The sequence below is a fragment of the Calypte anna genome, chromosome 7, assembly GCF_003957555.1.
Source record: "Calypte anna isolate BGI_N300 chromosome 7, bCalAnn1_v1.p, whole genome shotgun sequence".
Taxonomy (NCBI): Eukaryota; Metazoa; Chordata; class Aves; order Apodiformes; family Trochilidae; genus Calypte; species Calypte anna.
In genome coordinates, this window is record NC_044253.1 from 29,251,257 (window position 1) to 29,264,312 (window position 13,056).

A 13,056-nucleotide genomic window follows, 5' to 3' on the forward strand; every position below is an offset into this window, starting at 1 on the left:
TGCTTTGGGACAGCTAGGGTGGAGACTGCACAGGTTACCAACTGTCCTCAGAATTATTTTTTTTTCTCTATGATACCTTCTGTGTCTTTCTACCATATCCTCCAAGGCATACCCAGCTAATGACACCAGCAAGCAGGACATGTCCCAAACCAATTGCACCCTCAAAATTGGAAAACCCAAACTGCAACTCACCTTTGGATGAGCAGTGGGGACAGGTCAGGGAGATGGTGGAGCTGAAAGCCAGGGGTCAGCAGCAGAGGCAGCAGGGAAGGACCTGGAATAGAGAATATTTCAGGATCCTGGGGTGCCCAGCCAGCCACCACCCCAGGAACCTTAAGGATTATCCTCTTGGCACCACCACTATCACTGTGGGCAACTCAAAGCAACTGGAAGCCCAAAGATAAAACATCCCTGAGTAGAGGAATCCTCAGGAATTTTTTATGCTGATTAGCACAGACTTGCACTTGCAACCCATGGCAACAGAGCCCACGAATTCTCAAGGAGCAAAACTTTAGGTTGTCTTTCAGGATGTAGGTTTGAGTTTATCCCAAGGTTCAGCACCCAGGAAATGCATCATTAAAGAATTCATCAGCAGTTTTCTTAATCAAATTGGTCTACCTTCCAGCAGCTCTGCTTCTTGTTTGACATTAGAATCTCTCTGCACTTATGTTAACTTGCTGCACAGTGAATTCCCAGCCACAAACCCACAGTCTTGCTCCATGCACCATGTGCACGCTCACCCACAGGAATCCCTGCTTCCCATGCAGCTTCTCCCTCTAAATGTTTAGCACAGGTAGAACTGTGAGGCAGTCCCAAAACCTGCTATTTCTGTGCCTTGCAACCCCCCAAGACGCAGAGAAACAGGTCAGTCAATCTGCATGCTTGTCTAAGCCACCTACCTCATGTTTTCTGTGATTAAGGTGCAGGCCACCTCCAGATGTGGGCATACCTGCACTTCCCAGAAGAGTGGTGCTATGGTGAGGGCAAACCTCAGTTCCAGAAGGGGTACAAGTCTACCTCAAGTAAGCAAAAATCTGCCCCCAAGCAGAAAAGTCAGCACATCTCAGCCATGGCTGCTTTAAGCATCCTACCATACCTCCTGTGGTGCTATTTCCAGAAGACCTCTGCCAGGCCAAATTTCATGAGGGGTCACCCAGGACACCAAATGAGTCACCTATGAAGAGCAGGCAGCAGATCCCAGCAAAATCACACCTATTGCTCCCAGATAAAAGCACCTGAGCGTGCAATTAATTCCAACATACCGATGTGGCCAGTTCCCCCAAAAGTCAACCTCTAGAGACTAAGACAATTCAACATCCTTAGCTCATCCCAGGAAGCCATAAAGTCCCCTGAGCAGCATGGACCCCACATAAGACAACACTCCTCAGGGGCTTTGCAGCTCCCCCTGCTTGATGCTACTCATTTGTGCTGGAGGATTCAGCCACCTTGTCCCAGCAGGCTTGAAATTTCACATTTCTTCTTGAGTGGATAAGAAGGAATCGTGGGGATGTGGCCAAACATTCTCTAAAGTAGGATGAACCACATGGTGTCATTCAGATGCAAAATTGAACCAACTGTGCTGCTCACTGTTCTTGCCCAGTCGTGGAAGTGAGGTGATGGGCAGCTCCACATGTGAGATGGTCCCGTGCCTGGTACCATAAGGCTGTGACAACTCTCATGCTTTTGCTCAGGCTGAGCAAGCTGGTGAGCACTGCTTCAGGGGGCATTATCAGCCACCCACAGTAGCACCCTCAGCATGGGGACTGCCCTTGTCACTGCCTTGGTGGGTGTCCAGAGCACCCCAGCTCACATGCTGCCCAGCCCAACCCAGCAGACTACATCAGGAATCATTTTTAATGGAATCATAGTCATTTTGGTTGGAAAAGACCTTCAGGATCATTGAGTCCAACTGTTAACCCAGTGCTACCAAAGCCACCACTAAACCATGTCCTTCAGCACCACATCTCCTTGGTTTTTAAACCCCTCCAGGGATGGTGACTCCACCACTGCCCTGGGCAGCCTGTTCCAACCCTTGACCACTCTTTCAGTAAAGACATTGTTCTTAATACTCAATCTGAACTTGCCCTGGTACAACTTGAGGACATTTTCTATTGCATGTTCCTTGGGAGCATGCTTGGGTAAAACCAGATTTTCAGATGACTTGCCAAGAGTCTCCCCATCTCTGCACATGCTTTGGGCTGGAAATGCAGCAGCAGCACCCTCAGGACTCTGGCACACTGCCTGATCCCATCATCCCCAATACCAGCAGGTCTCTCTGTAACCTCTACTATACACCTCCCTCAAAAACAAAAAAAAAAGCCTTCTCCACCACCCAGCCTACCTCTTCAACAAACCCAGCCAGCCAACATGGACTTCAGCTTCCCACCACCTGTGAAGTGTGGCTGCTTGTGCCCACAGGGTACCTTTCTTAGCCCTATGTTTGGGACTGTGGGGCACCTGCTGAGGTCTGCAGAGAACATGGAGAGCTTACAGATGTTCTCTTGCTTTGCTGCAACCCCCCTCCAAGGGAAAACTGAAGCTCTTCGGGGAAACACACAGTGTGGCTGGCGAGGGATGCACTGCATGGGATGGGGATGCTCTCCCACTGTATCATCAAATCCCTGATCTACAGCACACCTTGTATACAGAAACCTGAGCAAGACGGTTCTGCTTACATTGCCCCCCATCCCTGCTGGCACCTGTCCCACGGGAGGGAACCCTCCTTACATCCCGAGGGGGTACAGCAGCCCCTGCACTGCTTGGATTCACTTTGTTCTGCTGCCCGGGGTTTCCACCACCACCGCTCATGGCGGAGGGGAGAAATGATCCTGACCTGTGTTCCCATCATCTGCCTTTGCTGGGTGTTTTACACAGACAGAGGCAATGATTTTAATGTCCCAGTGAACAAGCTGTCAGGACACATCAGCCTCAAAGGCCAGGCTCCAGCAATGGCTTCTCCTCCCAGGCGCTGCCCAGGAAAGGAATACTGATTCCAGCTCTGGTGCCAGATATTTTCCAGCCTTTCTTTCCAAATCCCTCTCCTCAAGAAGAGGAGGCAGTGAGCCCAAGGTATGGGGGGGTTGCACAGGAGGTGCCAGAGGCAGGCAGAGCAGGCAGCCCCCTGGGCAGGAGGCGGTGTGACGTGATGGGACCTGAGTGCTCTGAAGCCGTCAGGAGTCTTGGCAGAGATGAGCTCAGAAAAACCATGAGCAGACCTGACAACTGCCCCCTGGGTAGGTGCCTAATGAGCAGAGACATTGTCCATTTGGGGAGAGGAGGTGAAGTTAAAAGATTTCTGAGCTGACACCTGGCAGCCTCCATTGGTATTCCTGGTGAAACAGCAAGGGAAGGAGAACAGAAATGGGAAGCCAAAATGGGCCCCCACCACCTCCAGGCTCTGCAGCTGTGGGTGAGTGGGATGGGGATGGTGCTGGCAGCTATGCATCTTGTTTTGGCTGCTCGGAGCTTCAATCTTTGTGATTTTCTGCCACGTTAGAAGAGAAACCAGTGCTTCCTGAGAGCTGCCCCACCAGAGGACACCACCATCCCCTGGCAGGAGCTCTGGTGGGGTCTGACACTGGCCCTATGCTTGGTGAAGAGGCAGCAGCACAGAGGGCCATGATCCTGGGGCCAGCAGTGTGCCAGACCCTCTGTTGGCTGGGATCCAGAGGCAGACAAAGGCTCCCAGTCCTGCGGTGCCCTCAGCCTGGGTGCAGGATGGTGCTGGGCACAGCCCCAGCCCTGGCATCGCCCAGCAGTCCACCCCCCCCTCACCACTTCCACAAACCTAGTTCAGTCACTCTGTATAAATCCAGCCTCCGTAAGCCCATTTGTCATCAGCTCTTCCCTAACTTACCTTCAGCCTCTTTGCTACCCACCACCTTCAAACAGTGCCTGCTGACATGACAGGAGTGACAAAGCGGGAGAGGGGAGAGCATTAAATTGCTCCTACCAACTCCTCGTTTTCCCCTCCAGAAAACCTGTGTCTGAAAGTGCTTGTGAGCCACCAAACACCTCACCCTACTTACCCCCAAAGCCCTGGAAGGTATGGTGTGGGTCCATCTGGGAAAGTCCGCACCAAAATGCTTCCTTCCCCATGCACTTGCTTGCTTTCCCAAAGGCCAAGGGGAGTTTTATAGGGCAGTGATCTCCTTGAGACCACCCTAGGTGGAAGGGGAGGTCCTGAAAAATCCCCAGTGCTTTCTAACAGCCAAGAACAGGTTAAAAATCTGGCCGTTAATCTGTACAGCTTTTATCAGCTTCATCGATAAACACTCCCAGGTGTAAACCACATAACAAGTAGGATTTTTACCCCCATAATTGTGGGGGTTTTGCACCTTTCCAACAGATACAGCCAGAAATCATAGAAACCCAGACTGGTTTGGGTTGGAAAGGACCTTAAAGATCATCTAGTCCAACCCCCTTATATGAGCAGGGACACCTCCCACCAGACCAGGTTACTCCAAGCCCCATCCAACCTGGCCATGAACACTTCCAGGGATTGGGCAGCCACAGCTTCTCTGGGCAACCTGGGCCAAGCTTCACCAGCCTCACAGCAAAGAATTTCTTCCTAATATGTCATCTAAACACCCCCCCCCACTTCCAGTTTAAAGCCATTCCCCCTCATCCTATCACTCCATGTTCTTGTATAAAATCCCTCCCCAGTTTTCCTGTAGCCCCTTCAGGCACTGGAAGGTGCTCCAAGATCTCCCTAGAGCCTTGTCTTCTCCAGGCTGAACAAACCCAACTCTCTCAGCTCGTATCCACAGCAGAGATGCTCCAGCCCTGAGATCATCCTCATGTTCTCCTCTGCCCAACCCGGGGTGCAAACACAGGGAATGCTTTGCCCAGGATGCCCAGGAGCAGGGACAACAGCTGGGTTGCAGCAACTACTCCCAGGCACCCGCTGACCTGCTAGGCTGGAGCAGATGGAGCAGCTGCAAATCCTCCTGTAAGCCAGGGAACTAATCTAGAGGACAAATCAGTTGGCTTGGGGGGGGGAAGCTCCATGTTTGGCCTTTTCCTCCCTCTTCCAGCAAACACCAGCAGCACCGGGCATGCCTGGGGTGACCCCAGCATCACCAAGAGTGGATGGAGTAAGCAGAGCTGGGGGGCTTGGGTACTGGTAGAGACCTGGTTTGGGGGCAAGGAGCCATTTCATTAAGGTCACAGCAAGCTAAGCCCTACCCAGAGAGACACAGCAGCTGGTGTCTCCTTGAAGAAAACCACATCTGGCAAGTTTTTAAAACTTCCATATCACTCCTTGGCCACAAAGGACTGAGGCTTCTCTGCATGTGAGAAATCCCTAGTGGGCTTTGGGAGCTGTAGTGAAATTAGGCAACCAGGTGCCACTAATTACCAGGTAGTGGGCATGATCTTGTGTTAAGCCCACCTGTGCCTGATTAGGGCAGGACCCAACTGTACATGAGCAGGATTAGGGGGCCAATAAAAGGGGTGTTCCAGCAGAAGTGCACAAATAGTGCTCTGAGTTTGTTGCCCTCAGGGTTGATTAGCCTGGCTCAGTGCTACTGCTCTGGAATCGACTGACCTCTTTGCTGGCTTGCTCAGGAGTGAGCTGAGCCTGTGCTTCAAGCCTCACCTTTTATTGCCCCCCTAATCCTGCTCATGCGCAGTTGGGGCCCACCCTAATCAGGCACAGGTGGGCTTAACACAAGCTCATGCCCACTGCCTGGCAATTAGTGGCAGCTGGTTGCCTCATTTCACTACAGGGAGCCTTAGGATGAGATGGACTGTTTGCAGTGGAATTCCTGGTCCTTTCTCATCTTCAAGGAAGGGTGGGGGTTAGAGCCATTGGAGAGAGCTAGTTTGGTTCCTCAGGATGGGGTTTGAAGACCCAAATATGCTGATGCTCTCTTTAAAACCTGGACATCACGAGAAGGATTGCATGATGTACCCAGCTGATGTCAAAGCACCTGAGCCAAAGCTGAGCCCCAGCAACAGATGCCACCTGCATCTCTCCAAGAGATTACCCATATCCAAGCCCATCCCGTGCCTTTCAGAAGGGTATTTTTTGCAAAAAAACATTTAGAGATCATTCCAAGGAAACCCCAGGCTCTGCACAGCCCAGTCCTGCTCCTGGGCTCTTCACAAGTAGCCAACACCCCCAGTTCATTTTCCTTCTGCTCCAGAGGCAACTGAAAGCAAGGAGGTCAGCAAATTTTGTGCCATCCTCTGTTCTCCTGAGTTATATTTTTCTTTTTCTTTCCATCCTTTCTTTGTTGTGGGCTCTCTTCCCTTGCTTAAGGGCTGGCAAAACTACTCCTGCGTGCTTGCAAGGGAGAAACGTCTCACCAGATATTGTCAGCTCTACCCGCAAAACTCCAGAGTGTTTTCCAGCTGTGGCAGGGAGAGCTGTTGGTGACAGCCACGTTAGCTCTCAGAAACGCTTGAAAGGAGAAGGTTGCAACCCAAGGCAAGGACAGAGACTGTACAGGGGAGCTGGACCCTGGCACGGAGCCTGCACGCAAGGAAATGTCCCAGGAGAGAAAGAGCGTGAGGTGCCTGGAGACCATGGCCATGCAAGCCATGCAGTAAAAGCAGGCAGTTTCAGGTCCCTCACTTAACCAGCCCCTGCTATATGCTGGTGTCCCAAATCCCCTGGAAGGCTAACACATTTTTCAGGTGGGGACACTGAGTCACAAAGGTGTCTAGACCAACAAGGTGCCTAAAGCAGTGCCCCTAAGTGGATCTCTCAGCAGACACTAAAACCCTGGTGATGCTACATGGCTGCTTTTCTGCACCTTGCCAAGCACTCACTGTATCCCCCATCACAGCCTGGTGTGTCCTGTGAGACCCCTCATCCTGCACCAGCTCAGGAAGCCCATCCAGGGCACCCCTAAGGCATCCTACTCCCCCGACACAAAACATCCAACTGGGAAAATCTCTCCCAAAGCTATGAGAGGTCAGAGATTGAGGGATTTTGCCTGCTGCCTTTGGGCTTTGCAGCTTCCCAAGCTTCCTGAGGTGCATTTCATGGTGTGGCCATGGACAAGCAGAGCAGGAAGGCTCACTCACAACCCATGGAGCTGCACCCCTGCGTGGAAGGACTTCATTTCACACATACCCCATGGTCTCTCTACAGCTCCTCAAGACATTGCCTCCATGTTACCAATCAAATAAATGCCTTTAAACAGCAAATTATTTCCACGTCTGAAGGGAAGTCGAGACACAGAGCCACCTGTGAGCATAGCTGGAGGTCTCTGGCCCAGCTCCTGCCCTGAGCAGGGTCACTCCAGAACTAGATTAAGTTTCCTGGCATAAAATAATTTCACTCTGACACCTTAAAACTTTTCCCAAACCCTTTGTTTTGTCCCAGACTTGCAGTAGGACTGTTCTGCCTCCTTACCCCCGGGGCCAGTCCCTTGCGTAGTCCAACTTGGAGGCACATCTGGCAGGGCTGGGAAGGAGCCAGTGGAGCTTCCCAGGTAGCTCTAGCCCTGGGGACAAAAGGGACAGGAGTCAGGCTGAGCCAGGGTGAAAGCATCCTCCAAATAACAGCACCCCAATGCAATGCAAGGCATCCACCAGCAAATCCCCCCAAAATCCTCACAAGGACAACCAGAGAGATGCTAAACAGAGAAGCTGGGGTTGGGAGGGATGTGGCACAGAGGCCATTCAGAAAGGGGAAGGTTTAAAGATGTCAAGACAGCACCTGATAGCACCCCCAGACCTGTGTCTGGAGATGGTTCAATGTTGCAAGGAATCCTGTGTCCTTGCAGTCTTCATTACAACACATTGGGGGATGAGAAACCCCTCCATGAGCAGCAGCTCCACCACTAAGGTCGGGAATGAGCAGAGCATTCCCTGCCCCTGCTGGCAGCAGCACGTTGCTCACGTTGCCAGCCACACTGCTCAAGTTACCATCCTTTAGTGGCTTTTGAAGAAAAGACCCTGCTCCCCCCCCACCCTGAGCCCAGCACAGGCACAGAGCAGGTCCTTATCCCAGGGACACACAGCACCCATACTGGAGATGTTGACATCCCAGTTCCCTAAGGAGGAGTGGGTCTGAGTACTGCTGTGAAGCAGCTTTTCCCAGCAAACTGGGGACCTCTAGGGCATTTGGACTTTCAGGAAACCATCACCTTGCTGGGAAGGTCTCGACAAGAGGTTTTGATCCTTGTAAGCAGGGATGCATGACTCATCCTCCAGCCTATGCCCTTGAAATTGAGCCAGAAAAGCTTTTACCCAAAGCAGCCAGCAATAGGATACCAGATGGGGAGCTCTGGGATTAACCCCTTCCTGGGAGAGGCCAGCTTGTTGCCTCCACACACAGAGCCTCTTTCTCCTCCTCCAGTTGATGCTGGGGGTCCCCACCACATGCACTCACCAAGCTGGCAGACACAGCACTAAGACTCCCCTGATGAGGCTGTAGGGGTGGGGACACACACACCATGAGACACAGGACCAAAGGAGGCTGGAAATGCCTCCTCCCCCAGAAGGGGAATGGCACTGCTCTTCTGCATGAATCATCACAAAGCCTGCCCAAAAAAGCAGAGTTTGGAGTTCAGCAAAGGGAAACAGCAACCAAAAAAATTAAGGTGGAAAAGTCAAAGTGCTTCATTTTTGCCATTTTCAGAGGAAAGCATTCAATTTTTGCACTCCTGACTGCCTACTTTGCTTAGGAAGTCACCAAATATTCATAGCTCCTGTAATGGGCTCCTCGCTAATTGGAGTGCTGGGTCTGGGGGGGCTGTGCCCAAAATGGGGGAAACCTGCCTGTTGCAAGACAAACCTCTCTTAGGGTACAAGGCTCCAAGGTCCAACCAGGTGTTCCAGCAGAGACTCACAAATAGGGCTCTGAGTCTATAACCCTCAGGGTTGACTAGTCTGGATCAGTGCTATTGCTCCAAGAGCAACTGACCTCTCTGCTGGCTTGCTCAGGACTGAGCTGAGCCTGTGCTTCAAGCCTCACCTTTTATTGGCCCCCTAATCCTGCTCATGTGCAGTTGGGGCCTTCCCTAATCAGGCACAGGTGGGCTTAACACAAGCTCATGCCCACTGCCTGGTAATTAGTGGCACCTGGTTGCCTCATTTCACTACACCTGCCTGCTGGAAAATCCCAACTTTCCTCCTCAACACAGCCCCTGGGGGCCACTTCAAGGAAGAACTTTCTATGTTAAAACTGAATTTTCTTCCCGGCTTCCCCGCAGACAACCAGAGAGCACCAGTTTGCCTGCCATCCTGATGAAAAGTGGACTTAGTTCTGTGGCATGGAAAGATGAGAGCCTCAACCCACCACCGTGGCTGCAGGCACAGGTATTGCACAACCAGGACAGGGAAGATGAAGGATGCCCCCATTCCTGCTCCTCGGGCGTCACTGCCCCAGGGTCAGGAGTGAAAGGTCCACCCTAGGGGCACCCCTGCAGAGAAGAGCAGAATGCAGGTGTCCTGAGGATGCCAGGACATAATGCTGTTAATTCTCCTCCCCAGTTAGCAGGGTGAAGAAGCAGAGATTTTGGCAGTGCCTTCTTCAGGAATCCCTGCAGCAGCAGGGGGAGGGGGGCATCTGTTCCCCCTTCACAGGCTCTGTCCTGTGGGAGGGACACCATGTTGCAGCTCCCCAGCCTGGCCATGCAGCCATGCCAAGGGGCTGGGTGGGAGCCAGCTCCAGCCCCAAAACAACTGGCCATTTGCCTTGGCCATTGCCAAGAGAAGGCAGAGGAGCCAGGGGTCACATTTATACACTTATACACATATACATTTATACATTTATACAGGGACACGGAGCTCAGGCAGCACCAGGGGCAAAGCACCACTCAGCCCAAGGGTGTCTGGCAGCACCTGCATGGGCCTGCCCTGAGTGTCACAGCAGAGCTACACCTTCCCAGACACCATTTAAAACAAGCTCAGACAAGGGGTTCCCTCTCACATCCTCCCAGAGGACTATGGAAATGCTCCTAGAAAGAACGGAACAGGTCACAGAGATTTTGGGTGTCTTTTCCTCCTTCCATAGAGCTCTCCAGACAGCTTGCTAACAGATGGAGCCAGTCTGCACCAGGTGCTGCTATCCATTCCCTCCATCCTCAAGCACTCTTGTACATCTCCAAGACCCCCCCTCTAAGTACCCTCAGCCTCCTATCGCTCACCAGGACCACACACTCCCTTGCTACCGCATCACAGACGATCTCTCCTAACACAAGGATTGAAAGTGTGCACAGTCAACTTCCATGTGGCCCCAGCACCCAGCTTCACCCTCACCTCCAGTACTCTGAGATCCCTTGGAGGGCCTCACAGCCCCCCAGACGCTCCCTCTGCCCTGGGCTAGCAATTCCCCATGGCACAGGGCTCTGCGCCATTCCTGAAGAGCCCTGCAGCATCTGCACCGGGGTGGGGACACTGCAGAGCAGTGGCCACTGGTGGATGCTGCACAGGCTTGCTGGAAGGGTGGCATGGACCCCATCCCTGTCCCCAGGACACGCCAGCAAGGCCTCAACCAGACCCTAGAGGGGCTTGCTGGGCAATAAAAGCTGCCTACTGACCCAAGAGCAATACCCAAATAAACCCACCCCTCTCAAACCAGCCCGATTTCAGAAGAAGAACAGAAAGGTCCCAGCTGAGGAAAAGGGCTCCCAGGAGACAATCCAGCTGCAGTGGAAGCTTGGAGGTATGTGCTCCAGAAACAAGGCCTGGGCACCCTCCCTCCCCTGGCACTGATGCTGGGGCTTCATCCACCTCTGCTAGGTGCACTGATGACCAGTGGGTGCTTGGTGACTGACACACCTGGAGCAGGGGCTCAGAAATGACCACCGGACCAACACCAGCAGGACCATGCTCAGACCTGAGAGCCAGCACCCAGGGCTCACCCGCACAGCATCACTGCAGTGTCACCTGTCCCCATACACACCTCTCCCTGCAGTGGCAAGTGGGGGACTTGACAAGCCACCTCCCTTGGGGACCTCAAGCTGTGGGTCAGGGCCACAAGGACTTGGGGTTCGGTTGGGCAGAGGCCAGCCCTTGCCGAGCCAAGCAGCACCCTGGGCTGGGACTCGGACAGAAAACTCACAGCAGCCTGGTAGAGACGCACAGCCGAGGAGGTGGTATGGCACGTCGGGGAGCCCCTCGGGATGGAGACACGGGGGACCCGTCGCTCTACAGAGCCACCCTGGGTTTCAAGGATGGGTTCCCGGAGTCATGCCGCACCGGGAGCTACCTCCTGGTCGCAGGAGCCGTGTCCCCTTCCCCGCCACCACCTCCATCACCTCCCACCCGGGTCCCTGCTCCCCCCATCCCAGGGTTGGACCCGTCTGGTCCGGGGCAGTCCCCCTCCCCCCGGCACCGGTAGCTCCGTCCCGGGCCCCCCGCCCTCAAAACAACGCCCCAGGGAAGATAAACCCCTACCTGCCCCCGACGGACGGAGGGACGGGCTCTGCGGAGCGGGGAGGGACCGGGCAGGGCAGGCAGGAGGAGGGGAGAAGGGAAGGAGGGAGGGCGGGGAGCGTTGGAGTTTGGGGCCGGGAGGGCGCGGCGGGGCTCACTCCGAGGGAGGTGGCAGCCTGAGCAGCGTGTTGCTCCCAGCCCGGCCCCTCCGGCTCTGCCTCCACCCCCCGGCGCTGCCCGGCCCCTCCTGTCTGCCCCACCTTGTGCCCTGCCCCGGTTCCTGCCCCATTGTTTCCTTGCCTGTCCCTAAGCCTGCCCCTGCCCCTTTCCTACCCCGGGCATTGCCCCTGCTGGCTCCCAGCTACTGCCCCAGCCCAGAACCGTGCCAGACACCCTGCGCCTCTCCCTTTCCCAGTCCCTGACCATCCTCTGTCCCTGTCCTGCTGTGCCCCAGCCACTTCCCCATATCCCAGCCCTGGACCCTGTCCTGGCCCAGCCCCTGCCGCTGATGAAGCCCATTCGTGTGTATCAGACCCTGCTCAAGCCCTTGCCCTTCCCCAGGGCCAGCACCAGACATTAACACTGCCCAGTGTGACCTTGCCCCAGCCCCTGCTCAGCCAGTGGCTGCACCTGGTAGCAGCATGACTTTGCCAAGGGTGTGGGTGGGTGGGTGAGGGTCTCAGGTGACATTGCTTAGGGTCATTAAGGTCCCACCAGGCTACTAAGTGCACAGCATCACCCCGTACCCATGCCCTGAGGTGCTTCTGCATTCAGGTCCCATTGCATGCAAGGAAGTGACTCAACCCTTCCACCATCCTGGCAATCAGAGGATGGAGAGACAGGTCCCAACTACGGGCTCTGCCCCTGCCCGTACCTGTTGGGCATGGGGAGCCTGCAGACATGTCTGCTGTGGTCGTGCCATCTTCCTCAGGATAAGGGGGACACACAAGCTGGCTCCTTCTGAAGTGCCAAGGCTGTCCTGGCGTCCTAGTTTCTTCTACAAAGAGAAAACTGCTTCAGGGAGCAAACGTAGCATCATTGAAGAAAGGACCTGGGAAGTCCCCCACCTAAATAACACACCTTGGCTCTGTTTGGCTGAAAAAAGGAGGAGAAAAAGCCAAGTGGAATAAATGCTGGCCTAGCCCCCAAGGCAGTGGTTTGGCAGCAAGCACCTTCACATGGGTGTTGGGGGGCTCACTGGTATGGGAGGCCCATGGGTGGGAAGACCACAGGCTGGGGTGCAGCTGCTGGACCTGGGCCAAGGTGTTTGTGTGATGATCCCTGGACATCTGGGATCCCACTGCTGCACTTGCAGGCAGGAACACATAAATATTTCAGCGGAGTAGCCGAGCCCTGTCAGGTCGTGTTTGCTTCTGGCTGGGTAAGTTCTGGGAGAGAGGGAGGTAGGGGGGAGAGGGAAAGACGCTCTCAGAAGATGCGTCATCTCCCCAGAGAGGGGGTCATCATACTCGAGGGGCTCCACCTCTGCTTAGGCTGCATCTAAGGATGCTCTTACCTCCGGGAGCGGTGCAGCCCTCCCTTGTCATGATATTTGGGTCACTCCCACACAAGCATATCCTGGGGGCTGCTGCAGGGCTGTGCCGGGGAAATAGGGGCTTCAGCAATTTTGCTCCAAGACAGGGTGGGGGATGTGGGAATTAGCAATACCAGGACCCTTTGGGATGCGGACCTTCCCTCCCCTCTGGTAAAATAATGGGG

General features: G+C 54.3%; 1 protein-coding gene across 15 annotated transcripts in view; it reads right to left on the reverse strand.

The window, feature by feature from the left end:
• PCBP3 (poly(rC) binding protein 3) overlaps positions 1-11,423 on the reverse strand; it is a 60,457-nt gene extending 49,034 nt beyond the window's left edge. For all 15 annotated transcript variants that reach the window (XM_030454104.1, XM_030454102.1, XM_030454100.1 and 12 more), the window contains exons 1-3: positions 11,359-11,423; positions 7,367-7,457; positions 193-274 (exon numbers count right to left, since the gene is read on the reverse strand). The gene's annotated coding sequence lies outside the window, so the exon portion shown is untranslated. The remainder of the gene's footprint in view (positions 1-192; positions 275-7,366; positions 7,458-11,358) is intronic.
• Between the last annotated feature and the right edge of the window lie 1,633 nt (positions 11,424-13,056).